Source organism: Panulirus ornatus, chromosome 9 (genome assembly GCF_036320965.1).
Source record: "Panulirus ornatus isolate Po-2019 chromosome 9, ASM3632096v1, whole genome shotgun sequence".
In the NCBI taxonomy this organism is placed as follows: Eukaryota; Metazoa; Arthropoda; class Malacostraca; order Decapoda; family Palinuridae; genus Panulirus; species Panulirus ornatus.
The window spans coordinates 24969028-24995857 of record NC_092232.1 but is presented as its reverse complement, the minus strand read 5'-3'; the positions used below and the strand labels follow the sequence as shown (position 1 = coordinate 24995857).

Here is a 26830-nt window from a genome sequence, read left to right as displayed (position 1 = left end):
GCCACCAGCAATGTATCATCAATGAACAACAACTGACTCATTTCCCAAGCCCTCTCATCCACAACAGAGTACATACTTGCTCCTCTCTCCAAAACTCTTGTATTCACCTCCCTAACCATCCATCCATAAACAAATTAAACAAACATGGAGACATCACGCACCCCTGCCACAAGCCGACATTCACTGGGAACCAATCACTTTCCTCTCTTCCTCCTCGTACACATGCCTTACATCCTCGATAAAAACTTTTCACTGCTTCTAGCAACTTGCCTCTCACACCATATACTCTTTAACCTTCCATAGGGCATCTCTATCAACTCTTATCATATGCCTTCTCCAGATCCATAAATGCTACATACAAATCCATCTATTTTTCTGAGTATTTCTCACATACATTCTTCATAGCAAACACCTGATCCACGCGTCCTCTACCACTTCTGAAACCACACTGCTCTTCCCCAATCTGATGCTCTGTACATGCCTTCACCCTCTCAATCAAAACCCTCTCATATAATTTCCCAGGAATACTCAACAAACTTATAGCTCTGTAATTTGAGCACCCACCTTTATCCCCTTTCCCTTTGTACAAAGGCACTATGCAAATCATTTCGCCATTCCTTAAGCATCTCACCAAGAGTCATCCATACATTAGATAACCTTACCAACCAGTCAACAATACAGTCACCCCCCCTTTTTTTTAATAGATTCCACTGCAATACCATCCAAACCCATCTGGTCTGCAAACAGTATTTGAAATGCATTCATTTTTTCTGGGTGCATTCATACCTTACCAACACAGTTGCTTGTATTGAGAGGAAAGTTATGAAAAGCTGTCTCTAACCCGGAATTTAGTGGCAGAAAGGAACTAAATATTTTTATTCTTTAGTCCCGCCAATTAGCCGCTATGCGTCAGTCAGTCGAAACCAAATGGCCCGTCCATTAATCACATTCAGATAACTGAAGGCGAGCACCACGTCCATCATCCTGGGACAGACGATCAGAGAAGGAAGTTCCTCAACCATAGGCAACGTTGTTCAAGAAAGATAACGTGGTCATCATTAACCTCAAGTTGTGCAAACTGATCGAAGCCAATCAGAACCGAGTCTTGCGTTTGTCTAACTCTTCAGCCGATTCGAACGCAGTACTTCCCAGTTTCACATCGTCACACAGGGCTTTTAATAAACCCCTGTAGGATGGCTTCCTTCCCACCATAAACCAGACTTCACAAGAAATGGCAATGGGGAGGATCACCACTGACGTCCCATCTCGCATTGACATCCTTTGTGACGAGAGGCTGGCTGACGTCGCTGTGAGAAACCTATGTGTGTGAGCACTACGCTCCAGGGACCAAGACCTTGCCTGGTGTCAGGAAATTGAGATGAAAATGCAAAAACATTTCTTCAGTGTGGGTTCAGTATGCACTGTGCAGTGTATTCAGTACGCCATGCGTCATGCATGTAGTATAAAGGAGGAGGACAAAATTCCTTTCTTGTCACTGCAAATGATGAGAATCTGATCCCAAGAATTAGGACAAGTCCAGGATATTAATCTTATGACAACATCATAGATACGCTACACAATGACCGAAAAGGAAATGGTGATTGCTACCTGAACTCACGCCCTCAGTCACACATCACTACTCCTGCCGCACCTGCCAAGGATTCCTACCTCTCTCCTAACAGCCAACCTCACCCTCCCTCTCTCATAACAGCCAGCCTCACCCTCCCTCTCTCATGACAACCAGTTCCACCCACCCTCCTTCCTAACAGCCACCTCCACCCTTCCTCCTTCCTAACGGCCAGCTCCGCCCTTCCTCCTTCCTAACAGCCAGCCACACCCTTTTCCTTCTTAACAGCCAGCCTACCTCCCTTCTAACAGCCAGCCTACCACTATTCTAAAGGTTAGACTCGCCCTCCCAGCTCCTTCACAGCAAGCTCCACCCTCTCTCCTTGTACTTAACATTTTTTTTGAGTAGGGTGGCGAGAGGGGAAGAAAATAGGAATGAATAGTTTGAAATAATAGAAGAAATTGAAATAGGTGAAGATACTGTAGCTTTTCTCGTTTATGTTCGTAATTTTCTGAAAACGCGTTTTTGGCCCCTTATCTATATACCCCCGGCAGACTGGGGTTGTGTTTGTAGTTATGTTCCATCTCTTCGTTTGGGAAAGATGATTTGCTAAGGTAAGCTTTGGATTGATCTCTGTGCACATCGATGAATGACTGGAGCCTCGCTGAGTGATTATGAGGCTCCGAGGGGACAAAGGGAGTTCCAAGTTTGTATTTATGTCGAATGGTGATTGATATGTCTATAACTTGTATCGTCGTTGTCTTCAAGTCTTTGCCCTGTACTTTCTGCGATGCTTTTCGTAAGTATGAACCGACTAGTTTAATCATGAGTAGGTCGTGCTGATCTGTGATGCTTTCAGTGTATGGGTATTTCTCATCTGTTGACGACTCTTTCCTCAATCCAGATCCCCCTCGGCTAGGTTGGCTGCTGCCTACCGTTCAAGAGGATATCTGAGGTTGCGTCATTCCTGATCTCCCATTTTCGGCAGACGGTAGACCATCTAAGTGCACTTACGTGAGGAACTTGATTCTCCCTAGACTGGAACCCCTTTCCCTCCAGGCCAGACTGGTTATACTTATTTTCTCGCTCTTGTTGTAATGTGAATTTACGTGGAAGTAGAAAATACCACAATTATGTCTTTCGATATGATGTTCAGTATTACGTAGTTACGTAGTAAACTTGGAGAGACAGACTTATGTCCTGGAAAACGTTCCCTGCAACAGCGTGTCGCTAAACACTCTAGAGTCACAGGGTCAGACACCCTATCAATAGAGGATTCTTATCTTCATACGTAATAACTTGGAAAATGTCGGATGAGACAGATTATATCAGATCTTCAGATGTTATCGCCTTATGATCATGTCCCGAGTGACGTAAAAACGTTCATGTGATTATCGTGAATGGTACAATTCTTTGAGGTTTCTCGTCTTAGATTTTGTTTTCCTGTTTTTGTTTTTCATAGTAATTGTTGCTTATGATTGAAATATACAAATATGAGTTTATTTCAATGCCTCTTTCATGATCATATACTTTGTCACCATCCTGAAATGAGGTGAGAATACAGCGAAGTCCACGGTGTCTTTTGCTGTGAGTTTGCAGCAAAACATATTACAGCGTGTAATATGGTGCAAATTTATAACAAAACATAGTAAACTTTCATGTGTTGAAAGTTGACGCCATAACAAGCAACTGTTTGACCTTTAAATCTGTGGAAATACAGTAAAGAACCTTTAGCCCACAACTGTCGTGTTTTACTAACGCATGACACAATTCTGAGAAAGCTCAAAATATTGAAAGAAGTCAACACGCTCAGCTGTGCTGCGACCTCACAACACTAGGGAAGTATAGGTTTTCGCTTCATCGATGCGGATCCCGCCAAACTAGACCTCGACACTGGTGGCTATGACAGACATTTGACACCAACTGACTGAACACAGCGTCTGTGCAACGACTCCGTCTGAGGTGTGCCAGAGATGCTGGTGAGCATAGATAATGGGAAGAAAATATTAGTGGTTGCCGTAATCATTATGAGTGAGTATTGCAGCTGGGTGAGTGAGGATGAGGGAAGACACCTCCCTCAGTGAACGTGGCACCTCCCTCAGTGAGGAGGTAGATGGGATTATCGTGACTGACGATCGTCGACCACCTGGTAGATCGGGTGGCCATGTGTGACTCTCGTGGCCTCACGCTATGGGATGGTGGGCGAAGAGGGAGGGAAGGAAGGAGGGAGGGTTGTAAGGAGGCGTAAAAAAGGAAGGTGGAAGGATGGGAAGAAAAGGAGTCATGAGAAGGAAGTGTAGAAGGTCCGGGGAAAAGGATATTGCTCAAAATACCCGCAGTTTACGTGACTTGTTGGACTGTTCAGGGTTTCCCGCGTGGTCGAAACAACATCGCATCACATGTATGAAGTTTCGATATCCCGTCGATAAAATTCGTCATCAAAGCTTCTTATGGAACCTTTGCTGACACTGGTTGTTATTCATATAATTAGATTCAAGTTTAACCAACCGGAAGAAGACTACGAGTAGTATTAAACAGTAAGAAATCCAAGTGATCTGATGCAACTTGTGAAGTTCCTCGAGAAACACTTTTTATGTCAGTCTTTTTTATGAAAGAAATTAGTTATATGAGAGAAAATTAGGTCATAGTGTAGTAGTTCAAGATGACTTTAGAGAGATGTAAGGAGACTTAATTAGCAGTTTAGTCACTGGATGGTAAAAGCTTAATTTGGGCAGTGTATCGTAATGACTGGAACGTGAGGAGGGAAAATATATATTCGACTAGAAAATACTGAGAAAAACGTACAGGTCCTACAGGAAGATGAGAGAAGGATACATTGTCGTTACTAACAATGTATAGTTGTAAGCCAAGTGAAGATCTCCCCTCCAGGTGAGCAATCTTCCTCATGTTATCATTTCCAACTGAAACATTCGATGTTCGACGTCTGAAGAATAGGATGTATAATGCCCGAGTTAGTAGTGAGTCTCTCTCTCGGTCATAACTCGTGGGTGAGTGTACGACACGAGGTGGCCTCATGTCCGACCCACCTCCGACAGTCGTACTGTCATCACTTTCTTCAAGTGCCAACCTGGCTGGTTGGCTGGCTGGCTGGCCTGGCACGCGGACTTGGTTGGCCTGGCTGACTGGTTGGCTGACGAACCAGGCTGGCTGGCCTGGCCGACTTGGCTGTCTGGCTGACCGACCTGGCAGACTGGCTGACCTGGCTGGCTGGCTGACCTTGTCTGCCTCCCTCACCTCCTCCCCTCACAACTTCAGCGTCATTCTAGGTCTTAGAATATTATTCAACATGTCTCTCAAGTGAACACAGTGCTAACATGATAATGATAGTATATAATGATACGGTACTTTACTGGACGTTAAAGTAATAAAAAGAGGAAAAGACGGTGTATTATCACAACGATCTGATCTGCTGAGTCAGTAGAGTCTCGGGGAAAGTTTAAGTTCGGGTCTTGAGACACGTTACAATGCCGAGAGAGAGAGAGAGAGAGAGAGAGAGAGAGAGAGAGAGAGAGAGAGAGAGAGAGAGAGAGAATCCCGCATGAGAGCCCTTACTGCACCTGTTCGTCGCAGGGTGTCGAAGGGAAAGAGCAGAAGGGGAAGAAAAGCCTTATTACCTCACATTACAACACCCACGTAGGTTGACCTTCACCTCAGTACAGCCCAGCATCTGGAGGCGTCAGTGCCACATCAGGTATCAAGACTGTAAACGCATTCTTCATGCGAAACGTTCGGGAGGAATTTTCAGAAGAGTAGACGAATCGTCTCGCTATTTTCCATTTCTCCCGAACGGTCTTGCGGATTCTCTAAAGTTTGTTGGGTTCCCATCAGCCCCGCGAAGTTTACAGGCGTTCGTTAGGTATCCAGTAGTACCACAACTCTGGCAGAAGTTCGATGGGTGGTCAAAAGCCTGGAAAACTCTTGCACAACAATGAACCAATCTTGGACCACACTGGTTGTCAGTGTACCCTTGGAATAACGTGTGTAACTCGTGAGGTGTGTGTGGCTGTCGGATAGTATGTTGTGATGTGTGGCTGTGGGGTAGTATGTTGTGGTGTGTGTGGCTGTGAGGTAGTATGTTGTGATGTGTGCCTGTGGGGTAGTATGTTGTGATGTGTGTGGCTGTGGGGTAGTATGTTGTGATGTGTGGCTGTGAGGTAGTATGTTGTGATGTGTGCCTGTGGGGTAGTATGTTGTGATGTGTGTGGCTGTGGGGTAGTATGTTGTGATGTGTGGCTGTGAGGTAATATGTTGTGATGTGTGTGGCTGTAGGGTAGTATGTTGTGATGTGTGTGGCTGTGGGGTAGTATATTGTGATGCGTGGCTGTGGGGTAGTATGTTGTGATGTGTGTGGCTGTGAGGTAATATGTTGTGATGTGTGGCTATAGGGTAGTATGATGTGATGTGTGTGGCTGTGGGGTAGTATGTTGTGATGTGTGGCTGTGGTGTAGTATGCTGTGATGTGTGTGGCTGTGGGGTAGTATGTTGTGATGTGTGGCTGTGGGGTAGTATATTGTGATGTGTGTGGCTGTGAGGTAGTATGTTGTGATATGTGTGGCTGTGGGGTAGTATGTTGTGGTGTGTGTGGCTGTGGGGTAGTATGTTGTGGTGTGGGCTGTGGGGTAGTATGTTGTGATGTGTGGCTGTGGGGTAGTATGTTGTGGTGTATGGCTGTGGGGTAGTATGTTGTGATGTGTGGCTGTGGGGTAGTATGTTGTGGTGTATGGCTGTGCAATTTGTTTTGGTATGTGGCTGAAGAACCTCATGTTTTGTCATGTGGTTGTGGAGTGAGTAAGTTGTGGAGTGTGGTTATGAAGTATTATGGTCTGGTATACGATTATTGAAGATTTTCTCTTGGTATGTGATTTTGGAGCAGTTTATATAAGTGGTTTCTCCACTGATGTGCGACATGTTGAGTGGTATGTACAAACATTTACGTTGTGGAGCGATTATTATACACAATCCCTTTGTGTGGAGAGATGGCTGACGTGGAATGTTGAATGCTATATGGACATGTAAAGAATCCCACCTTTATGCCGACCACAACCATATCCTAAGATTAAACTATACAGAAAATGAACTAATGACACATCTGTATTTGTACGAAATATATGTTACAAGATCTGAAGGCATATTCAAACGTTTCAGTACAAAGGAATATAAACGAATTCAAACGGCAACAGACCACTAGTCTTTGTAAGGATGTTTATGATAGTGGAAGATATGAGACGCACTCAGATTAGTGTGGTAAAAGTTAGAAGACATACAGATAACTGAAAGAGAGTAACCTTCAAAGTGTCATTGTGGCTGAAGGAGGCGCAAATATGTAAGTCGTCGACTTGAAGCGAAGCATTTATCAAGTCTGTTCTTAAACGTGTCTATAGTACTGCTTTCAGTAACTAACTGGCAAACCGTTCCACATGTTAACAATCCCGTTCAAAGAAGAGGACTTCCTCATTCGAGATAAAACGTTTGTACTCGAGTTTGTATCCACTATTGCTAGTGGAACAGAACGAATTAAGTCTTGATAGATCAGGATTATCAAAGCCTTTGATGATTTTGAATACTTGTATTAGATCATCTCTTAGCCTTCTCTTTTCTAAGCTAAAAAGATTCAAGTCGTTTAATCTGCTCTCGTACGATTTGCTTTTCAGTCCAGGAATCACCTTGGTAGGTGGACGCTGTAATTTCTCCATTATATCTGTCTGTTATTAGGTAAGGTGATCACGTGTTGGCACGTATGTTCTCTCTGCTGCTTGAAAGATTTGCTGAAGCTTTTACATGCTACTTTCATATCGATTTCATTGACCATATCATTTGAGAACAATGCAAATATCATTAAAATCTATATGTTTTAAAATCTGGTATTTTTTTTCGCGACTGACATGTTTACCAACATTACATGCGGTGTTGAAAGTGACTTTGGAAGTACCAAAATTTTCTCCAACTTCAACATCATTGACGAGATCCTTGTCTGGTTGGAACTAAATTTCATACATTCCCTTCGTGATTAGGTTACTCGACCAATTGGATCAGGGAACTATCAAGCAAATCTAGTTACTGGAAAGGGGTTCTTGCCCTTTAGATACCGCTATGTTAAAATCTCCGGAGTACTATGATACAATCTTGTTCATTGTATATTTCTGCCAACTGAACAAAAATCTATCTTCCTTCTTCGGTTGTCTGTACGGGATGTCCTATAAACTAATACTTTCTTACGAAGTTTGTCTTTAATTTCTACAAAAAATGAAGTCGACATTCTCCATGACTTCAACATCTTTTACCACGGGATTTGTATGAGCTTTAAGTAAGCGTAAGACACCACCGCCTCCGGTATTTCCCTTGTCCTTACTAAACAGAATGTATCCTGGAACTGAGTATTCGGCGAGGATGTCTCTATTGTGGATATCTAACCAAGATTAGGATGTGGCAACCATATCTTAATTTCTCTCTAACTTTGGTGTCTCTAACTCGGATTTTATTTCGTATACTCTGAGCGTTAACATGAAATATTTTTAGATGAAACTGAGAACTGTTTCGAAGGGTACTTACGGAGGAGGGTGAGTCTGCTCCACACGGGCTGCCTTTATTGACTAAATACCCGCAGCTCCGACCTCTTTGCGTCATTTCTGTGTTGTCCGTCCTTCGTAAGCATACCAGTCTGCATTTACAACTGCTGCTATAAGTCTATGGACTCAATTTGCTCCTGAAAACACAGGTTTACTGATCTAGTATTCAGACTGAACGCTTACTAAAGAAGGCGTTCCCGGTGCCGATCCTGGGAAGAACTGCTGAACTCACAGGATTATTAGTTGTATTTCGAAAACGTGAAATAAGCCGGCAATATTTTATCAGCAGCTCCAACGATCTCCCCTTCGGCCCATCATTAGTACCTGCGTGACAGACAACAAGTATATTATCGTTAGTGCCACCACAAACCTGGTCTACAGCGTCGGCAACATCACCTACCTTGGCATCTGGAAAACTAACACGTTTACGGCGTGAAGGGTTTCTGGCGCAAGACTCCTCCACCTGTCCTCGGATCATGGAGTCGCCAATGAGCCTTACTTCGTGATCGTTGTCCTAGACATCATCCACAGCCTGAAACCGATTATTTTCTTTATGATTATTGGCATCAAAGGTAAACGTGTACAGGGTTTCGTATCTCGTCGCACTACCAGGAAGGGTCGGTTTTCCCTGGTAAGAATACTATAGAATGTCATAATACCCACAGCGCTGCTGTCAAACGTTGATGGCTCACTCCCCGACTCTCTCGGTAAGCTGGAGTCGAAGATGACCTGAAGAACATCTACCTTGTGTGTTGGGACAACTGAAGTTGGCTTTTTCTTGAGGATTCGTCTGTCCTCGCAAAGCCTGCAGATCAAAGGCATCGCAAGATTGATATAAAACTGAACGCCAAACTTCCCACTGCACGTAGAACACACTGCAGACCTGCTGGCGTGATGAACCAGTAAACAGAAGTTGTATATTACCGAAAATAAGATTTGGTTAAAGACCTGAAAAATGGTCGCCAGACTTTCGACCTTATGAGCGCTGACTAAGTTCCTCACGCTTCAGGAACCCGTATTTCCTCTCTGGTGCCGTGTTTCTTCAGCTTAAGTGACCTGAACGTGTATATTTACTTTTTTTTTTTATCACACTGTATAAGTTTTCAGAGCAAAAATATGAAAAAGGTTAACAAAAATAAACTTGAACAATGACAATAGTTTTGTCTCGCACGATGCAGTGATAAGACAGTACAGTGTGTGTGTGTTATCTCTGACGATGATAACCACTAAGGTTAAGGTGACTTATGGAGGTAGTTTGGTCATGACCATACGTCATCAACAACTGGAGGAACGACAAAGAGAGAATTCTCGTATTCGCACAAATTATTAAATTGTGAGAATATGTGATGGTAGCAGGATCAACATGACCTTGTAATGCCATTATGAATGAATTTCCCCGGGCAAGAAGTACAGACTCTTATAGAAATAATAATGTTTATTACATCAAACAACCACTTCTTTGTGTCGCTTGTTTATAGGGGGAACTGACCCAGTTCACACGACTAACAATCGAATGACTCATGTAAACAACATTCTTTTTTTTCTCGAAAACTGATCGTGCGTTTACTGTAGGATTTTCGGATTTTGTCACAACGTCTACAGACAGTCAGGCGTAACTTGTTGTGTGCATTTCTCAAGCTGGTGATTTATTGCAGCAGAACGTCACCCTGTGTCTGAGAATTCCTTCACCCAGACCTACACCATCTGTCTAACAAAGTCAACCTCTGTCCCAGAACTCCATCATCCGCCTAAGAACTCCACCGTCGAACTCGGACCTACATACAAGCTCTATCCTAGACATTAACCTTTCCTCCCTTGTGTTAGATCCTCCCTACCTACTCCTTCCAGTCTCTCACAGTCTTAGACCACATCCTCTGGTCCCCACCCTGAGATGCTCCTCACTGATCTCCCCCTCTCCCCAGCACGCCTCACCCGAGTTCTCTATCTTTTTTTTTCAACTTCCAACTTAGTGACCCTCCCTCTCCCATGAGTGTTATCACCTTCCTCATCTCTCTGCTGTTCTGTCCTGCCCCATCACCGCTATCATCCCATTCCTGTAATGGTTCTGTCGTCTCTGGACCCGTTCATAATTTTCAGTGCCGCCTCTCCCACACTCCCTCATTTGCTGTGGGTTCCTTCTCAGCTCGCCTGGCGTTCCATGTATCTGGACGACTTCCTCGTGTCATTCCCCCTTTCCCTCGCTACCACCTCATTAGTCTGACTTCAAAGATAATCACTCTCCTCTCACGTTAATCACTCTCCTCTCACGTTGATCACTCTCCTCTCACGTGCAATATTACTGACGAAACCTAAACACACCACGTCTGGTGGCTCCCTCCCTCACTCCATCTCTCTCTCTCTCTCTCTTGCTTGTTCTTACTCTCCCGTATGTCCTCCCCTTCCTCACGTGTCGATGATTTGCCACACGTCCGCCCTCACGCAGTCGTAGCAGCTGAGCCACCAAACTTCCCTCCCGTTGCTCACTAAGGACCCAGAGTACACACCTGTCCCGTATCTCACTTCCCCCTCCTCCTCCTCGCTCCCGCCGCGGCTGCCACCACAGAGCGCTGCTAACCCACATAATAATATAATGACGGATGTCTTACCAAGGACGGCTGCCGCTTGGCTGTTTCCTATTTCCTGAAATATGTCTGTGACTAAAGTGGTTTTCCTACATACTGTTCCTCGTTTGTGGCTTCTCTTCTTGACGGGGTTTTCCTCTTTCTGTGATGACTATTTGTGTGGTACGCGGGGGAGCATGTGACACTAGTGTTGGCCCGTATCTTAACCTTGCATACATGTACCATGTCTTTACTCCAATGTGTGTATGCACAAAGACTCACCCTAGCCTATGGCAGGTACCCATTTTATCATCTAGCCTCTGGGGTAGATGAACAGCTGGATGGACTGTGGACCGGCTGCTGCGACCAAAATTCTGTGTCTGTATATATGTCTGTTCAGCTGTCTCATTTTAGTACCTGTAATTCTCTTCCTTCTTTTGCGTCGCACATTTCGGTAAGTCCGCTACTTTCATGAGTTGCGTAAATTCTCTTATCCCCCAGTCCGTGTATCAACGGCAAAAAAATGAACTTCATCCAAACCTTGAAACAGAAGGATAGAGAACGACAGTATTGTCATGGCGATGCACCGACCCTCGTCCTCCCTCTGTTCCCCGTCGGCCTCAGGTAGCCAAAGGTATGTCTCCTTGGCTGGCGTTCCTCCTTGCTGAGTTTGATGGCAAGTTGTGGCTTCTCGGTAGCGTTTCCGAAACCGCCAGTGACGTTGGGTCGCGCCAATGCAGATCATTATTATTCTTTTTATTTTCAACACTCGCTCCAGATCTTGCAGTTTTATGAAGCCTATTATGCAAATTCCTTGCTTTTTATCTTCGTTGCTGGCGGAGGGGTCGCATGAGAGTTGAATCAGCTGCTATTTGCAGATCACAACAGCTCTGGTAGCGGTCTCCAGAAGCTATAAATTCGTACCAGAGCGCAGTTTGTTGGAAATCCTGAGTGAATTATGATGTCGGATACAAGACCTCTTAAGTCGTATGTTCACGAGGTAAATGTGTTTCAGATCCATTCTTACTCAAACATACGATCGTAACTTTAAGCTCTCAAGATCTGTCACCGCTGCTCTGTCTCTCTCTCTCTTTCGGGTGCACGTTACCATCATGTCATGAACTCACGACATAGCCAAGCCATAAACTCTGCTGGTTCCCGTTCTACGTCATAACCTCCTCGGCTCGTAACGTTACCACTATGTAACGTTACCGTGTCATAACAACCTCCAGACTTTCAGAAGCTTAATAGAATAATACTCTGCAATGTGTAACATTTCTTATTCATTTTCTCATCGAGGTTTTAAACAAAGGATGAGAATGCCGACACTCACAAGCAAGGGCAGATACTACCCGACTAACTGAAAGAGAATAGTAAGGTGACAGTGGTGGTTATTGTGAAGTCTTCTTGTACGTGTGTGATTACCCAGAGAACTTGTCCTCTGACCATCGGAACCGTCATGTGGGAATAATTCTCAAAAAAGGAAGAGAAAAAATATCGCGTGAGTAATTACTGGGCCAAGTCCGTGCATGTTAAGGTTTTAAGTTAGCAGGTATTGATCAAAGAGTGGTGAGCTAACTCTATCTGTGTGTGTGTGAGAGAGAGAGAGAGAGAGAGAGAGAGAGAGAGAGAGAGAGAGAGAGAGAGAGAGAGAGGAAAAAAGAATATACTGATTCGTGATGAAGTCATTATCAAACTGATCAGGATATTGAAGATAAGTGGGATCCCTTGCTGTTATTTGCCAACAATTTATGGGTCCCTTTGTAAAGGTTTGACTTGCTCGATTTACTCAAAGTGAAATGTATAATGAGAAAGGGAGTGGATGCTGTTGCGTTTTTCCTCAGCATCTGTGTATCATCTATCTTTATATCTAGCTAGCTAGCTAGCTATCTATGTATCTATGTCCTTATTTATCTATCCATCTATGCATTTATCTATCTAGCTATCACTCTATATATCATCATATCTATCTGTCTGTCTGTCTTTCTATCTATTTATGTGTATATCTATCCCTCTGTATCTATCTATTTATCCTCCATCTATCAATCCACTTGTCAGTCTATCTACCCTTCTATATCTCACCAGAGCAGAGTCCCACATCAATCTTGCAGGCACGATTCACCATCTTGTTCGACTCCGCCACAGAAACAGAAGCATGACGAAAGAATACGGGGGGAGTGACTTGTGTCCTCCGGCTGAGACACTAGTGACGTGGTCACGGGACACTACCGGATACGTAGCGTGACGAAGAACCCGAGATGACAATCTGGTTACACACACACACACACACACACACACACACACACACACACACACACACGTATATACGTGTGTGTGTGTGTAATGGAGTTGAATACATGGTCAGAGTGCTGGATAATTGGTTCAGATGACGAGACGGTTACATGATCTACATTGCTGGATATATTTATTCTTGAACTTTACGACGTAGACACAAAATCCGGAATAATACACGTGACCTACGGATCTGTGTGCTGCACCGGAAAACGTTCCTCACCGTGACGCAATCACGGGCCGACCAGGGGCGAGCCACTGGGTTCGAACCCTGTCTGCGGTAGTTGGTCCACAGTACAACCCAATGGTTCATCTATCCCTAAGTATTGGTCGAGAAGATGGATACGTAGCTCAGGCGGGGTAGTCGTGTGTATACATAGCGTTAATGACATGGCCTTGATCTGGGCTTCAGTTGGCCGTGACGTCTCAGCTAACATTAAAAAAAAAAAAAAAGAATTGGGGTTGTTCAGAAGGACGTTTACATCCTGAACATAGTTTCATTGATCCATATATATATATATATATATATATATATATATATATATATATATATATATATATATATATATATATATATATATGTGTGTGTGTGTGTGTGTGTGATTATTGACTGTCATTACAGTCATGAGTGTTTTAATTAGAGAGGAAGAAGGTAATTTACTCTAGGACAGAATCTGGAAATTTGTTTAGCCAAGCGTGTACAGTGTGCAAGGACGAGAACCTCCGGGCTGGGCTCTCTCGTGTTCCCTGTGGGATGTAGACGATGCCATAGACTGATTCATCACCTTTAGAATGTCTGAGCACTGACCGCCCTAGCTGTAACTATAGCTATACAGGCGTTGAAACGAAGCGAAGGAAGGAAGGAAGGATAGATGAATGAAATTCGATGGTAAGCGAAGGAAGAATGGGTAAATGAAATCCTTGTAAAACAGTGTGTGTGTGTGTGTGTGTGTGTGTGTGTGTGTGTATGTGATACTTCCTGAGGAGCTCTTACGTCAGTGAACGTTGTTATGACGGAGTATACAGAAACGTAGTCAGGTCTTGACGTGTGAAGGACCACACGGGTGACTTTGCTCACCCACCCAACATCCTGACCAGAGGAAGGAAGTAGTTCTCATCAATAAAATACTATTACTTATTTTGGTATTTTTTTTCAAACTTCGTCCATGTGGTGAACCTCCTGTGTTAATCTATGACGTATGACGTTGTAAGAAACAGATCTAAGTTTGCCAGTGTTAGGGAAAATATCTTTCTCATTTTTCATCTTTAAGGTTGACGGTGAACCATTACGAATTTCCTAGTGGGCGGGAGGGTGAGGTGTTGTAGTACCTAGTGGGCGGGAGGGTGAGGTGTTGTAGTACCTAGTGGGCGGGAGGATGAGGTGTTGTAGTACCTAGTCGGCGGGAGGGTGAGGTGTTGTAGTACCTAGTGGGCGGGAGGATGGTGGTGTTGTAGTACCTAGTGGGCGGGAGGGTGAGGTGTTGTAGTACCTAGTGGGCGGGAGGATGAGGTGTTGTAGTACCTAGTGGGCGGGAGAGTGAGGTGTTGTAGTACCTAGTGGGCGGGAGGGTGAGGTGTTGTAGTACCTAGTGGGCGGGAGGGTGAGGTGTTGTAGTACCTAGTGGGCGGGAGGGTGAGGTGTTGTAGTACCTAGTGGGCGGGAGGATGAGGTGTTGTAGTACCTAGTGGGCGGGAGGGTGAGGTGTTGTAGTACCTAGTGGGCGGGAGGATGAGGTGTTGTAGTACCTAGTGGGCGGGAGGATGAGGTGTTGTAGTACCTAGTGGGCGGGAGGGTGAGGTGTTGTAGTACCTAGTGGGCGGGAGGGTGAGGTGTTGTAGTACCTAGTGGGCGGGAGGGTGAGGTGTTGTAGTACCTAGTGGGAGGGAGGATGAGGTGTTGTAGTACCTAGTGGGCGGGAGGATGAGGTGTTGTAGTACCTAGTGGGCGGGAGGGTGAGGTGTTGTAGTACCTAGTGGGCGGGAGGATGGTGTTGTAGTACCTAGTGGGCGGGAGGATGAGGTGTTGTAGTACCTAGTGGGCGGGAGGATGAGGTGTTGTAGTGCCTATTGGGCGGGAGGGTGAGGTGTTGTAGTAGCTGTGATGACGTGGCCGGACGCCGACCATGATGATGTATGGGAGATACAATGATGAAACCATGACACTCAGGTGTGACGCGGGACTTCGACACGGTCTCGTATCTTCCCACTGGATGGGCAATACCTCGACACACTCAGCGTTTCATACGAATATTGTTACCCTGATAGATAAGTATATCATGAAGGATGTATGATATGTGGCGCTTAATGTATACATGTATGGTCGCCTCATGTCCTTGTAAAAAACTTTAAACAACAGCGAATCTTCAGACTTCCTTGGTTCTGTCGTCAGGTGTGGGTTTAAGATGGTAAATATGGTGTAGTTGCATAGGTTGTGGCCAGAACAAAATACATGCAAGAGAACTGGATGGAAATTCAAAACGCTATGATATTTAAGATGGTCTAATCTAAAAAGAAAACGGAGTGTGTTGTAAACTTACAAGACTGGAGAACATTGCTGCTCTAAAATCTTGATATATGATCATGGAACAAGGAAGAGGTGACCACAAGGAAGCAGGAAGTTAACGAGATGAGGAGAAGGATGTCTGAGGAGAGATGTTGGCCACCTTGGGCCATTGAGGAAAGTCAAGTGGCCTTAAGGCAGTACTTATACATTTGTTTACAAGTTAAATGAACATAACCACGTTGGTCACACAGCACCAGAGGCGAGTGCTTCCTCGTCCGTAGTTACAGGTAGACATAGATGAATAGATAAATAGATAAGCAAAGAGAGAAATGAGTAGATATACAATAAGACTGGTTGATTGTTAATGGAGAATATGTACTTACTCGTCTGTTCTGTTTCTGCTCACAAACCAGAACTTTTTCTTCTTCTTGGAAGCCAGCGTTGATACATCCCATCCCTAAGAAGGGTGGCCGTTCTAGCCTCTCGAATATCGTCCTATTGCTTTGACATCTATCGTTTAGGTGTCGAAATTTTTCTTGCAAACAGTTGTTCCGTTTATACAAAGGACTGATCCGTCTTCGTATGGAGTACTGCTCTCACATCTGGGGTGGTTCTAGCTCTGCATCCTTACTTGACAGAGATGTCGAAAGCGGTCTGATTTATAAACTCTCCCAGGCTAAATTCAAAATTTGACCCTCTTACCCAACGCCGCAATGTTGGTTCACTCTCCATCTTCTATAAGTGCTAGTTTGGATTTTGATTCCAAGAACTGGCTGCTTGTGTAACCCCATCACTAGCTAGACCACGCAATACTCGGCAAGCTGCTGCGTCACATGATTGTTGTGTGGCTGCTGGCAACTCGAGGGTGGGCCGTTTTGATAACTGTTTCTTACCCTTCTCCTCGAAGCCTTGGAATTCTACCTTCTCCTTTCTTTCCCATCAACTATGACCTCGCCCGTTGTAAAAGACGTCTTTCATTTCCTTTAGAATTCTTACTTTCCATTGTCTCTCACTCCCCCCCCCCCCCTCATAATCCTTTGTCTATTTCGCGTAACGCCCGGCTTTGATGTGGACTTTCGTCCGTGACTGGAACCTGCAACATGGAAAGATATACATACCCCAGGACCAGTTTTCATGAAAGACTTGGTGTCACCCAAGATCTCATTTCAGATGCTCCAAAAGCTCAAGGTTGCGCTGCTTGCAGTATTAGAAAGATGTAATCTCCTTTGGAGTGATAAGCTCTTTGGTGAGAATGCACTAGAGTACCTCTGTGATGTAACCTTGCCAAAGGTGACTTCTGATCCGCGATGTAACTTTGAGGATGTGGAGTCACACACACACACACACACACACACACGCACACAGGGGAGGACCAGGTGAGCCGATCTCGGACGGGCCCGCGCGTAACTCATGGTCAGTTACGCTAAGCACTACACCTCCTCTTTGTCTGTTACTACTACTCCATCTCCAATTCTCACTGATACTCCCACCTGTTCTCATTTTCTCCTCACGTCGTTCGCCTCCTTACAAAACATTTTCTTATTCTTCCTAATGTTTGTCGTTGCTCTCACCTCGTTCCCCATTTGCGGGTGTTTACAACGTTCGTGTCTGCCTCTCGTTCCCCTGCCACTTTCTCTTGTAAACATTCCAGTCATTCGCACTTCTTCCCCGCAGGCATTGTCCATACACCTTTCTCTTTTTTTTTTTTATCTCTCTCTCTGGACTTCATCATCTCACCTCCTACTACCCTTTCTCAGACGCCCTTAGTGCCACCTTTCGCATACCTCTTACCGCATGCAGAGAGAGAGAGAGAGAGAGAGAGAGAGAGAGAGAGAGAGAGAGAGAGAGAGAGAGAGAGAGAGAGACTATTATCTTTGCGATATGTGCGGGAAGGAAGCTATATTGTAATAAGTGTGTCATATAAAGATATTAACTATGAAGAACTCGAAATGAAAAAGTGTTATCCAGGCCTTGATGAGGACGACACTTGTCCATGACTGGAACGTTAGACAGGAGAATAGAAAGCTATGACCCTCATCCCAGACGACTCCCATTACAAGCATTAGGCGCTCAATCATTCCAACGTATAGGCGCGCCCTCTCCTGCATTCAAAGCAAACGAACGCAGGCATGATGGCCCGAGGGCCTGTACTGCTGACAACCTCCACCCAAAGAAAATGAAAAAACGCAAATCACTCCTGTCAATAGAAACTTCTGTTAAAGAAAGAAAATAGGATTGCGATAACCAGTACATGTAAGAGGGAAAATTGAAGTAAGGAAGCAGAGAAATACAAAAAGCAGTGTAGAGAAAATGGGAAGGGATTTACAAATATGGAAGATAAGTGTTTGAGAGGATGTGTCGAGGTTGGAGTCGGTCACAATGTGTTGACTCGGTTGTTGTGGCTCCAGTGTAGCCACGGGCAATGTAGGGGTCATCTGGCCTACTGCAAGTGGTTGTTAGAAGGTCATAGATGTTTGTAAGGAATGGTGCTTTAAGTTGTTGGCGTTTAGAATCGATTAGAACTAGATTTATGTCTCTCTCTCTCTCTCTCTCTCTCTCTCTCTCTCTCTCTCTCTCTCTCTCTCTCTCTCTCTCTCGTAAATCTGGAACGAAATAGAAACGCAGCAATTCATATGCGAATTAAGATCCCTTTTGTGTGTGCGACCGTCCGGATAAAAGATATTATCCGTGTAAAAGATATTCGTAACTCCAAGGTCTTCTCTCGTTCTTTCAATCTCCTGTGCGAGCTGACGTGACCTTTGACCGGCGAAGACCCGGCCAAGACACAGACAAGGTCACTCCTTAGAAACAGGCCGACCGGAAGGAGGTCATATTGTCATAGATCTTGATGTTCTTTTCAACGCAGATGACCAGGTGCCTCTGTGTATAAGTTCAGTGGCCGGAAATTGTGATAAATTGCACATTTTTCTCCCTCACTCAAGTATTATATATATAAAAAAAAGGAAATCACCTTCAACTTCTTATCAGATTTCCTCTCCTTGAGGCCATATTGTGTCTTACAATGATGATGTTAAATAATTTGCTTTTATGTTACGTGTATTACTAATAGGTTAGTAGTGACCTACATTTCTTAACATGGGAGGAGATCCTCACGTGAATATTAACATGTGAATGTCATGGTCATGAAATATTCGTTCATGATGAAATCAACAGAGAGAGGAGATACAGTGCAATTGTATATGGTGAAAGAGCTGGTACGGTGATTACACAGACACGCATACCGACATTAAAAGAAATTAAATGCAAATTCGGTCTAGAAATCAACTTCAAGGAAAATAAGTTTGATATACTCAATTGCCGGGGGAATCATTACGAAACGCGATGAACTTATATCCTATGATGAACTTGTATCCTATGATGAACTTATATCCTATGCAGTTACTGAAACACCGAACATTATTGCAATCAACTCTGAGAATAAACAGTCGCCGAGTTAGCAATACCCGGATACAAACTATTTACGAAAGATCGCTTATACAGGGTAGGTGATGGAGTTATGATCCACGTTGATAACAATCTAAATGCTATGAAGATAAACAAAGTAGACCACACACATACGACTCTCTTTATCTTGACATTACCGACAAGTTCAAAAGTAAACTACGTTTCGGCGTTATTTACAGACCTCCTAAGCAAAACGAAGGCAAATATAAGACGCTATATAATAAGATGAAAACTATAGTAAACAGTGAAGAGGTTATGACAGTAGGATAGTTCAACAGTCCAAACATAAAGCTGGAACACGTTGACAGGTGACCGAGAGGGAACGAGACTAAAGGAACTGATTGTAGACTATTTTAGAACAGTTAATTAAAAAACAACCAGAGGTAAAAACATTCTTAATCTTGTCCTCACCAGTGACACAAACTAATCAACTCTTGCGAAGTAGGCGAGAGTTTGTCAAACAGCGATCACAGTTTAATTAGATTGAGATGAATCTAGATTTTGTAACAGATGACAACAAACTCTTGATCCCAGATTACAGGCGAGCAAATTTTGAAAACATTAGACACAAAATTCGCAGTACCAATTGGACAAAACTTCTTGACGTTCACACAGTAAAGGAAATGAGGAATTATTCTTAAAACACGCCATTAAAGATTAGAAATAAACATATTCCGCGAATTACGAAGAGAACTAGCAATATTTCAAAAACCATCATGGATGAATGGGATAATAGAAAGACAAATCTGCAAAAAGAAAACATATACAAGACATCCTAATCAATGGGAACCGATGGAAAATCGCCAGGAATTAATCAAAATCCAAAGAGACAGTAAGGCCATAAGACAGACTAAACGTGAAGAAGAAAAAAGAATATCTTTGAAAGTGAATAATACTCCTAAGGAATTCTTCAAGTATGTAAGACACAGGAAGGCAGTAAAAGAAGGAATTGGACCAAACGAACATGATACTAACTACTGTCGACATGGGAATGGCAACCATACAAAATCATTCTTTTAACTCCGTATTCACAATTGAGGAAACATAATACCGCAACCAGTGAAAATGTTTCGAGGATCTGACGAAGAAGAGTTGAAGGTTAGAGAAGTAAACAGCTCTGAAGTATTTGAATACCTGGACCAATTAGATCCTAACACATCCAACGGCCCAGATAACTTAGCTCAAAGAGTTTTAAGAGGTCAGGAGACAGTTGATACACCCCATAAAAATATTTGATAAATTTCTATTGGATGGTCACACTTTATGATTCTCTAGTAAGACCACACCTTGAATATACAGCCCAGTTTAGGTCCCAGAAATATAAGAAAGATGAGGGTAAATTAGAGCAAGTACAAAGACTCTTAACAAAATTGATCCATCCCTTATAAATCTGGCATACGAAGAGATGCTAAAACTACTGGATCTCTTCTTTCTTAAAATACGTAGACTTCGCGGCTACTTGATCAAAGTGTCCAAAATTCTGAACAAGTTCGATAAAGTAAATCACGAACGTCTATTCGATATACAAGAAAATACAGTTGCCAGGATGAATGGAATAAAACTCAAGGCTAAAAGATGTAGTACGGACGTGGGAAAAAGCCTCTTTTCCTGTAGGTGTGTTGAGCACTGGAATAAGTTACCGTTAGACGTAGTTACCTGCTAAGGCTATGAATATCTTCAAAAGTCGTTTAGACAAATATTTCCCAGATTCAGGTATACTCTGAGAAAAAAAGCCAGAAATATACTTTATAAACGACAGCAGTAACGGGGACAGTAGAAGGCTAATGTGCCGCAGCAGGGAAGTCAGTGATAGCTTAAAAAAACTACTGAGCGAAATTACATTTCCTTGTCAATTAAGCGTTTGTTTTTTAAAGACAACCCAGTCGTGGGCCAATCAAGGCCTCCAGTTGTCAGTCTATCTCACGTAAACTCATGTAAGAGGGGCTCGAGAATTCAAATACTCGCTGGCTAACTCTTCGGTGAACTATTCACCAACCAAATGACAAATCAACTCCAACTTGGGTAGATACAGGTACTTGCTCAGTCTGTGTATCTGGCTATGATTAAACCGTTTAGACCCCATGATGGAGAAAACCATATAGGTTGGTATCTACCAGATGCTATCAAACAGTGATCTAGGAATGGATGGATCAACCAAGTAAAGATAAGAGATGAAACAGGAAGATAACATCACGTCTCACCAGCTTCCATGTTTCAGGACACGAGTTCCATTATTTCCGTCACAGGTGCCTCGGCATCTGCCGAGTCCCACACATCTTTTTTCGTCCTCAATGTTTCCTGAAGGATTAGAGGAGGAGGAGGAGGAGGAGAACAGAACAAGAGGAGGAAGAGAGAGAGGTGGCAAATATTACAGGAACAGTTCAAGCCACAGACGTAACTGAACGTCTTTTCATCAGCAGGAGGCACTGAAGGCGACAGTAGCCTAATAACAACATTCTTCGGAAGTAAAATTTAAGGAATGATTTCGTTTAAAACCGCGGTGATTAAATCTGTCATTTATGCCTCTTGATATGCCCTGAATAGTGTAAAAACTTTTGATATGAGAAACTTATACTAAATATTGAGTAAATTCAAAACCTTTATACTTTCATTTGCACGATAGGAAAAAAAAAATAATAGTATCTAGCCCAGTAACTTCACAGTGTTCAGAGCCGCAAAACGGTCTGAAATAATCTGAATCGGATATCCACAAATGACTGAATCCCATTAATTTAGGAATTCAGAAACAACTACATGACCAAGAATGTCCGCAAGATGATCCGTCTCGTCTAACGGGAGGTCAAAACCCAGGATGTTCACAAGAACCTGGATCCCTGAAATACTCTCGCCAATAAAGGGAACATCAAAACAAGTACACTTGTACTATACATGGTATGCGGCCGAAGAACCTCATATGCACGACGCCCACTATATCTATCGTTGCCAGACCCAAGTCCAGAGTACGACGCCCACTATATCTATCGTTGCCAGACCCCAGTCCAGATCTGCTTCCTCGAAGACACGCACTGTTACACACACACAGCAAATACGATCATATTTCCTCAGTGTAAACTACCTCGTGACCACTCAATCCTAGTTTTAAGACCCACCAAAACCTCCCATCTTCCCACTTCATACCTCACAGTCCACACTGCCCCTCACATCGCACGACCTCCGCCACACCGGACGCCCTCTGGACGCGCACGTAACGTAACTATTTCATCGTGGATGAAACGGAATCAGCGACAGAGATATTTGGGAAGCAACGACCAGCTTGTAAGGAAAAGATTCCCGCTTCTTTATCTTTGTCTGTCACTCTCTTCGTCATTCTCTCTCTCTCTCTCTCTCTCTCTCTCTCTCTCTCTCTCTCTCTCTCTCTCTCTCTCTCTCTCTCTCTCTCTCTCTCTCTCTTTCTGTCCCGGTTTATGTGTCCTTTACAATTCGTTTCATACATCAAGAACCAGTACAAGTGGAAACTATACGGAGAAAAGATTCCCGGCTTAAACCCTACAGTTCCCTGTTAGAACCCTTGCATTATTTCTTGAGACGTCCTAAGCTAAAGGAGCTCCCTCAGCTGACTTCAGGTTTTTTATTCTTTTAGGATTTAATGACTACCAGAAACACACACACACACACACACACACACACACACACACACACACCTTCAAGAATCTAGTCTTGCAAACATTTAAGATAATTGTGGATGTGACGCACAATGTGTTGGACCACCACGTCAAGCTGGGGGTCACTGGGATATAAGGACACGTCAGCTGGACTACGGAGATGGTCATGAGCACCTCAGGTGATGCGTGCGTCGCGGATGACCTGTCTGGAGGCATCTCGAACCCGATCTTCTGATTAAGAGTTCGAGGTTCGTTGAGTGGCTGAGCACCCGCGTTGTCTCGATGCCCTGCGATTTTCTTATCGGATCCATCTCGCAGAGTAACGACTCTCTCGCTCCGCGTTCATATCGGTACATTTAACACAATTACCGGACAATTTAGAAGTAATCCATGGCCTAAATGACCGTGATGATTTCGAGGATGACTCTGACGTACCTGTACATTCTCATCCAGTTATTGCACTCGTTTTGCCTCGTTGGCCAAGAATCTCTCAGAGGACAATATAAGACAGTTAGACGAGTGGTATGTTATGTGCATGGAGGTTAACATGTCAAACGTTGCAGACGGTCTTCATCTCAGCCTGCGAGAAGCAGCAAGAGAGGTGGACGTTGTATAGATGATGTGATTTGTAAAGAAATTTCAAGTGGTACCTTAAAAAATATGGATTCTGAGGAGGATCACTGTGGCTTCAACAGTGGTTGGGGAAGTTTGTACCAGATGTTTGCTGTGAAGAATTTCTGTGAGAAATGGGTTTTTATATGGCATTATCAAAGCGAATGTTAGGGATGATACTTATACCTTATGGAAAGTGCTATGATTATTTGGTGAGGAAGGAATACTGTCAAAGGTTGTTTTCATCGAGAGAGTAAGATGTGTGTGCAAGTAAGAAAGGAGGAGGGTGAGTGGTTCTAGGTGAAGGTGACTCTCCATCAAGAGTTTGCACTGTTGCTATGATTGTTTGATCTGTTTTAGGACGGGATGGTGAACAAGGTAAATGCACTCGTCTTTGAGAGAAAGACGGATCTACAGTCTGCTGGGGATGGGCGGGAGGGGGTTTAAGAGCTGAGACACTTGTTGTTTGTGGATGATACTGCTGTAGTGGAAGGCTCGTGCGAGAAGCTGCAGAAGCTGGTTTTTGAGCGGTCTTGAGAATTACTGTGAATAAAAGTAAGCTTAATTGGTTCAGCAGGGGGAGAGACAGATTGGTTGGAGTGTTAGTTTAAACGGAGAGGGCTTGGAGGAAGTGGGGTGTTCTAGATACGTGGATGTGGTCGTGTCAGCTGTTGGATCTGTGGGAGCTGAAGTAAACCATATGGTGGATGAGGGGGTAAATGTGCTAGGTGATCTGTGGTGTGGGACAAGAGGTCACCGTTTGCAGGGCAAATATGGGTATATCAGACAATACAGTAGTCCCAGAGGCGCTGTATGGGTGAGAGTCAAGGGCCGTAAATACAAAAGAGAGCAAAAGGGTGGATGTGTTGGGAACGAAATGCTTGAGGACAGTAGATGGTGTGAGGACGGTTGAACGTGAAAGGAACGACAGTATGAGAAATCTCAGTGCAAATGAGAGAGTTAAAATGGGTGTATAAGATGGTTTGGACTTTTGGAAAGGATGAGCGAAGATAGACTAACTAGGAGATGCGACACGAGGGAAAGGGAAACAAAAAAGGAGTTGGAATGGTGCAGTGTAGATTTTGTGTTATTCGGAGCCTGAACGTGCAGGAGGGTGACAGGCGTGCATGGATAGAACGAACTGGAATGGTGTGAAATATAGGAGGCGACCTGCTGTCATATGAAGTTGTCAGAGGAAACAACGGAGAGGTCTGTGGGGCTTGGCTAAGGATAAGGGGATTGAGTTACTTGATAATTAGAGAATGGACGTGAGCAAATGAGGCTGTTCCTGGCGTTGACCTGCTTCGTAGGCAAATTAGTACAAAAAACAACAACAACAATAATAATAATAATAATGATAATAATAATAATAATGATAATAGTTATTATTATTATTATCATTAGTATTATTATTATTACTATCATCATTATTATCATTATTATTTTATTAGTAGTAGTATTAATCATGATGGTTGGCTGGTTGTTTGGGCTTTAGGCCTATCAATTGTTGAGGTCACTAAGGCCGTCAACGTAAGCTACATCCACCAACTGCAAAATCTTTAACACCTTCAAGTATTAAGGATAGCTTTTAGACCACATACACTCTCACTGTGTGATGTTACTACTGTACCGTTGTTAATAGTATCATTACTACCATCGATGTTACTGTAATAGAAATATCATTATCATTGGTATCAGTATCATTATTATCATTATATCATTATTATTATCATTATCATTATTATTATTGTTATTATTATTATCATTATTATCATTATCATCATTATCATTAATTATCATTAGTGGTAGTAGTATCATTATTTCTTATTTTTGTTGTTCTTATCCTAGTTGTTGTATCTGTCATTCCCAGCGTTTTTAATTAGAACATTCGCATCATATCAACATTATAGTCTACTCACCCGAAAAAATCACTTTTTAAGGATAGGTAAATTTATATGACCTTTTAGTTAATAGAGTTTAAGGTCAGACGACGCTAGTTTATCTGCTGACAGTGATTGTGATGATCAAGATCAAGATATTTTGGTTCATCTCCCAAAAATGCTCATGATGAACAAGGTCAGAATAGTTTAGTTTACCTGACATTAACATCACGATTCATAAGATGAAAATTACTGGTTTACCTAACCTTAAATTCATGAGGACTAAGGTCCAAGGACTCTCATTTATCTGACAATATCGTGAAGAACAATGTTAAAGGAATCATGTTTATCTGACCTTAAGTTCGTGAGGAACAACATGAGAAGATTAATGATTGATTGACTTCAAGTTCATGAGGACCAAGGTCGAACGTCGCAGTGGGTGGAGCAAGTCCATCATGATCACGAGGGTCCTGACGACTCTGGTGGCGTGTGGTGGAGGTGGAGGGAGGGCCTGGCCCCACCGTGCTGCTGGTGTCTTGGACGACAGAGCAGTCATAAAGAGAGCGAGAGCGAAGCGTGACAGAGTCAGTTGCAGCTCCGCCATCGGCCGGGCCGCACACACACACACACACACATACATCCACCCAACCACCCACCCACCTCCTCACTCACGGTGGTTGTTCGCCCCAGGGCCGTCCTCTCGCTCCTACCGCCAGCCAGCACATCTCTCTCTCCCTCACTGGCGTCGCGATGCTGAAAGCCGCCCCCTCTTGTATATAATGTCTTGTGTCGCTGAAGAATCGAACCAGACTACTGAGGGTGGAGGATTGCTGAGGACTGTATTGCTGCAGATTGGTTCTTAGTGATTTTGTCTTCATTATGGATACTGTCATTTGAGAGATGTGCACGACTACTTTTTTCTCCGGAGGAGACATGAAACTGTGTGAGTGCTAAAAAGGGCGTGTGTTCCGCAGGGGACTGATCAAGTTCGATGTTTACATCAGACTTTCCCTGTTAAGTCCACCACTGGAGGAAAGTAAAAGTGAATATGTGAGCGCAAAGGCACATCTTGGAACTGGTGAGGAATCGTGTCTATGTTTTGCATGAAGTCTCAACCAGTGGTTTCTGTGACGATCAGCAGATCTCTTTCAAGTGCCAATGAACGCATCTTGACAAGACGTGGAGGTCTTCTGAACACATTACAAGCGACTCTTGAGTTTGATCAACGTAGAGTTTTTTCAACGACTTTCAAGTGATTTCAAAGTTAGTCAATACCCCTGACAGTGTTCTGAAACCTCTGCAAAGCATACCGTAGTGAGCCCAGTGCCTTATCTCGCGTTGGAATCCACCCAGCGCCCGTCAGGATCATCTCGGTAACCCGAGACACAACAGGTGAGTTGGATCACAACCTTGACCTTGCCTCACCAGGGGAACCAGTACCAGCACGAGCCGCTCGTGTTTTGCTGCTAATGACTTTAATGAGTATTATCCTGACCATCATAACTGTAGCCCTGCAGTTACTGCGCTTCAGATTAGGTTGTTGTCGTAGGAGTGTATGATGAGAGGAGTCCGGTCTCTCCTGCGTATCACTCTCACATAGACCCAGGTCTTCAGAGAGAGGATTTTCACATGGACTTGGTTCCTCAGGAATAACACTTTCACACAGACTCAGATCCTGAGAACGAAAACACTCTCATACGGACCCGGGTCCCACATAATTTCATCCTCACGACGATAACA

The 26830-nt window shown here is 43.6% G+C and overlaps 1 protein-coding gene across 3 annotated transcripts in view; it reads left to right on the top strand.

The window, feature by feature from the left end:
- The window catches only part of LOC139750281 (uncharacterized), a 359881-nt gene that overhangs the window by 206231 nt on the left and 126820 nt on the right, over positions 1-26830 (top strand). The window contains exon 1 of one of the 3 annotated variants that reach the window (XM_071664874.1): positions 25667-26482. The exons of the other annotated variants lie outside the window; for them this stretch is intronic. The gene's annotated coding sequence lies outside the window, so the exon portion shown is untranslated. Of the gene's footprint in view, positions 1-25666; positions 26483-26830 lie in introns of those variants that run through there. 3 annotated transcript variants of the gene reach the window in all.